General features: G+C 47.6%; 1 non-coding gene across 1 annotated transcript; it reads left to right on the forward strand.

The window, feature by feature from the left end:
* Positions 1–3986: 3986 nt before the first annotated feature.
* On the forward strand, positions 3987–4061 carry Trnat-ugu (transfer RNA threonine (anticodon UGU)). Its single transcript has one exon. It is a non-coding gene; the product is annotated as a tRNA-Thr (tRNA).
* The last annotated feature ends 822 nt before the right edge of the window (positions 4062–4883 follow it).

The following is a 4883-nucleotide window of genomic DNA, read 5'->3' on the forward strand; positions in this document are numbered from 1 at the left end:
CTCTAGTGTTACTAAGTCATTGACTTTAGGTGTGTCCCAGATTAAGTCCATCCAGTGATTAGACAACTTTCGAAATCTCTGAGCTCTCCTGACCTACCCGTACTGCAGTTGCAGGTTTTCTGCCCACAACACAATACTCTCCGCCTCCTTTCATACTTGCGTGTCCGCTTCTCGTGACACCTAGTGGTCATTTCCACTTTACAATAAGGTATTGTATTGTATTGTATTGTATTGTATGTTAACCGCTGCAGCCGCAGTGGTCCACAACCCCACAACGTTTACCGCAGTCCACTTCACCCCTCCGCCGCCCCACACCGAACCCAAGGTTATTGTGCGGTTCGGCCCCCGGTGGACCCCCAGGAAACGTCTCACACCAGACTAGTGTAACCCCAATGTTTCCGTGGTAGAGTAATGGTGGTGTACGCGTACGTGGAGAACTTGTTTGCGCACCAATCGCCGACACAGTGTAACTGAGGCGGAATAAGGGGAACCAGCCCGCATTCGCCGAGGCAGATGGAAAACCGCCTAAAAACCATCCACAGACTGGCCGGTTCACCGGATCTCGACATAAATCCGCCGGGCGGATTCGTGCTGGGGACCAGGCGCTCCTTCCCGCCCGGAAAGCCGTGCGTTAGACCGCACGGCCAACCGGGCGGGCTTACAGTAAAGCCGTCGGCACACGGACCGTGCATCCGAGCGTTGAGCGTGCCGAGTTTCTGACGTCATAGCGTGAAATAGCACGTTCGGGAGTCTTTCCGAACGTGCAGAGCGATATATGGCATGTCAGATATTGTGAGCGTGCGCCTGAGCGTTGACCAATGAGATGGCACAACGCCAGCTACGTCACACGCACGCCGTGTCCCTTCAGTACAGAGTTGCGAGGCGCCATATTGGCATTCATTTCAATCCTATATGTATACACGCCGCTTCTGAACACCAGCAAATTGGGAATAACTGGAAAACCCGTTGTTAACTGTGTGATTCGTTCCAATAAAATAATAAGAAACATCATATTCGTTGCAAAAGAATTATTGCAACTTGCGTATCATGGGAGTAGGCTATTTGAAGGCAGCGACACGCTGAAGATCCACCCAAAACGCATAGTTGTTGGTACAATTTGTTACAATTAAATTTCAATTAGTAATATATCTACGATTAAGGTTTTCAGCAAGGGTAACATAATATAGTTAGATACCAAAGGCGTGTTGTTGGTGTAGCGCAGTGAGTAGCGTTATAGCCCTGTATTGAGCTATTTGGTGGGGGCGGTGGTTGGCGTCTTGGCACTTCCGAATTTTTTTCCCCTACATTTGCGCTTTTATTAGGTTCTGATACTTTATTATTAGTTTAATATAAGTATATACCATAAATTTGATATTACGTAATGTATGTTCACCTTTTTTGAGGGGTGACTTTGTTCGATTGGCTTAATCTACAGGACATCTTGCGCTACTTGTATAAACATATTTTCCTCCTTTTTCTTTTACGCTTCGTAATTCACATGTTGCAAAGATTCTGCTACTGAATAGAAACAGTGATCAAGTAAGACTGACCTTGGGGTTTTACTAAAATGTGGGAATGATGAAATAATGTTTATATTACGCGGAGAAGTATTCCAAATTTTTAACGAACTGTTTGTAATGGAACTTTTATAAGCCTGTGTCCTTATTGTTTGGACACGGTACATTCCTTTTCGTGGACGATGCAGGAAAATGTGTGTTTTAACGGAGCTAACGTGGGAATTTTACGCGCGCCCTTTGAGTAAACAGTGTGATTTACGAACTAGAAACATTCCTATACTGCCGCTGGAGTGCGTTGCGATCGCGTATACCACGTTGGGGCCCACGTACCGTGTGCACAAGTCGAATCGTTCCTGAGCGTTCAGCAGCACGTTGAACTCGGCACGCTCAACGTTAACGTTCGACAGCACGGTCCGTGTGCCGACGGCTTAAAGTATCCTGACGCTTTTGATCAGACCGTGTAAATACGAGGTAAGAAAGCATCGAATTCCAGAATGAGATTTTCACTCTGCAGCGGAGTGTGCGCTGATATGAAACTTCCTGGCAGATTAAAACTGTGTGCCGAACCGAGACTCGAACTCGGGACCTTTACCTTTCGCGGGCAAGTGCTCTACCATCTGAGCTACCGAAGCACGACTCACGCCCGGTCCTCTCAGCACTCCGCTGCAGAGTGAAAATCTCATTCTGGAAACGTCCCCCAGGCTGTGACTAAGCCATGTCTCCGCAGTATCCTTTCTTTCAGGAGTGCTAGTTCTGCAAGGTTCGCAGGAAAGCTTCTGTAAAGTTTGGAAGGTAGGAGACGAGATACTGGCAGAAGTGAAGCTGTGAGGACCGGGCGTGAGTCGTGCTTCGGTAGCTCAGATGGTAGAGCACTTTCCCGCGAAAGGCAAAGGTCCCGAGTTCGAGTTTCGGTCGGGCACACAGTTTTAATCTGCTCGGAAGTTTCAAGCATCGAATTGCTTCGCGTATTCATTGAGACTTCTCACAGGAACTCATTGCAGGTGGCGTCAGTGACTTACGTGCCGTAGCCGTGGAGGTGGCCTCTGCGACCGCCACCAGCACAGCGAGCGGTGTGTGGGTGCGGGTGTGTGGCTCCTCCGCTATCGACAGTCGCCGGACCACAATTTCCAGCGTCCGTCGCGTCGTGACGGCATTATGGGCGGCGACTGCCGAGATTACGGAAATCCCTCAGCCGCACGTCCGCCCCTCCAAATCTGATTAGTGCTTCCTCCGGAGTCATTTTTTTTGGCGGCGCCTCGCCTCGCCTTCCCACAGAGCGATCACGAGCGAGCGGCGGCGGCGGCGGCGGCGGCGGCAGGTAGGGCGGGAATTCCGCGATCCCACGCTCCGGCCCTGCTGTGCCCGCGGCGCAACAGGCCCTTTAATGACACGCTAACTCGTCCGCGTCTCGGATTCCACTGTAATCTATACGTTCCCCCTTGACAGTAAATACATTGTGCCCCGACAGAGGTAAATTTTGTGGAAACGTACGGTGCCCATCACGCATATGTGCTCCGTGGGACGGCCGGCCTTTACCGTGCTCTTCCACGGCCCGACGAGAGAGGAGCTAATAAAAACGCCAATTTCGTCCTCTCCTAAATAAAGCGAAAGTATATGGACAAACGGAGCCCGACAGACCTACGATCGGAATGACCTGGAGAACACACATTCCCGATATTCAAAAGTCGGCTCACGTTGCCGCGGACGCAGTGAATAATTTCTGTGATAGCTTCAGATCGTCCACCTATAACGACAGCGACCGACGTGGCGTTGTGGTTAAGACAAGGGACTCGCATGCTGTTGGTGCTGTGGTTCATAACCCCGTCCGATTATACAGATCTGCTGTTTCCGTGGTTTCTCCGTATCGATTAAGGCGAACTCTGGGATGGCTCCTTTGAAACGAACATCGCCAACCTCCTTGCCTGTCCTTCTCCAACAGGAGCTTGTGCTCTGTCTCTTACAAGTTGTTCGTCAGGTTGGTCGTCGGCGGGACGAAAATCGCTGATCGTCCTTCCCACAGTGCCTCTGGTTGACCGGTATCCGATGAAACCGGCTCTCCGTCATAAATGATGATGTTCTTTGATAAAATGTTAAATTAACCTGCGTGGGGTAGAGATGAAATGCACTATTTTGTACATCAGAAGTTGTTAGGTAGGCTACCGTACTCATCGAAAAATTGAACATTAATTCCAAATAGCTGAGCGTGTAAGGATGAAGGAGCACTTATTTTCGGAAAAAAAGGTTGAATGGAGGTCGCTTTTACCATTGGAGGAGATCGTGGACCTTGACATGTAACTACGTCTTAGCATTTATAGTATTAAAATTCGGTAAAACACCCTCGACCGCAACACAAGTTTATTTATATTCCTATATGGATATGGTGTCTGTCCTTTCGGACATACAAGGTGAGAGAGTGGTTCTCGCCGGAGGCGTGCACGAGATAGTCCCTGCAGTCACACTATCCACTGTGCCCTCGGTGGCTCAGGCGGATAGAGCGTCTGCCATGTAAGCAGGAGATCCCGGGTTCGAGTCCCAGTCGGGGCACACATTTTCACCTGTCCCCGTTGATATATATCAACGCCCGTCAGCAGCTGAAGGTATTAATATATAATTATAATTTCGAAGTTTATTTAGGTTGTCAACAGGTTTCGTTCTATAGTTTAGATCATGACGGCGGCTGGTGGGGGTGGATGGCGCAAGCATGGACGTCAATTGCAATTACGGTTATTGCACCCTCCACCACCGTCATGGGGCTTACGGCCTGCGGATTTATAGACCTAAACCGGTTGCCAACCTAAATAAACTTCTGTTGCGATGGAGACTGTTTTGCTGAATTTTAACATTTAATACGTATTGTTGTTTAGGCTCCATTAACAGAATGTTTTCCAAAATTTTAAATTCACATTATTATTTGAAGAGAGAAGCCCTTCGGCTAAAAAGCCATCATCGGATATACGAAATGAAAATATGTGAAACATAAACATCAACCTGTTACACACAAACTGAAAAATAAATAACCTGAAGACCTTCTAAAGCAAATCGAAGAGATTTTCAGGCTTTGCAAAAAATTTCATTGTAATCATTGATATGGGTCTGTCACTTCACTCCTAATTTTAATAGCTTTCTGACGCCATTAAGTAGATAAAGGTACTGTTAATAGCACTACTGAAAGATTTTCATTCCTTTGCATGCTATTCTTCCCACACGTTATGAAAAATTAGGAGTATTATGAGATAGTTGAAAACCTATATGAGCCAGGTAATTGAGTGCAAACCTTTTCCTCACTGCTGTCGTGGTTTAAAACGATTATTACGTTTGCATGGGAATATTTTTTCAGCGTAGAAGATTGCTAGTGGTTTTGAGTGT

This window comes from Schistocerca cancellata, chromosome 5 (genome assembly GCF_023864275.1).
Source record: "Schistocerca cancellata isolate TAMUIC-IGC-003103 chromosome 5, iqSchCanc2.1, whole genome shotgun sequence".
NCBI classification, from domain to species: domain Eukaryota; kingdom Metazoa; phylum Arthropoda; class Insecta; order Orthoptera; family Acrididae; genus Schistocerca; species Schistocerca cancellata.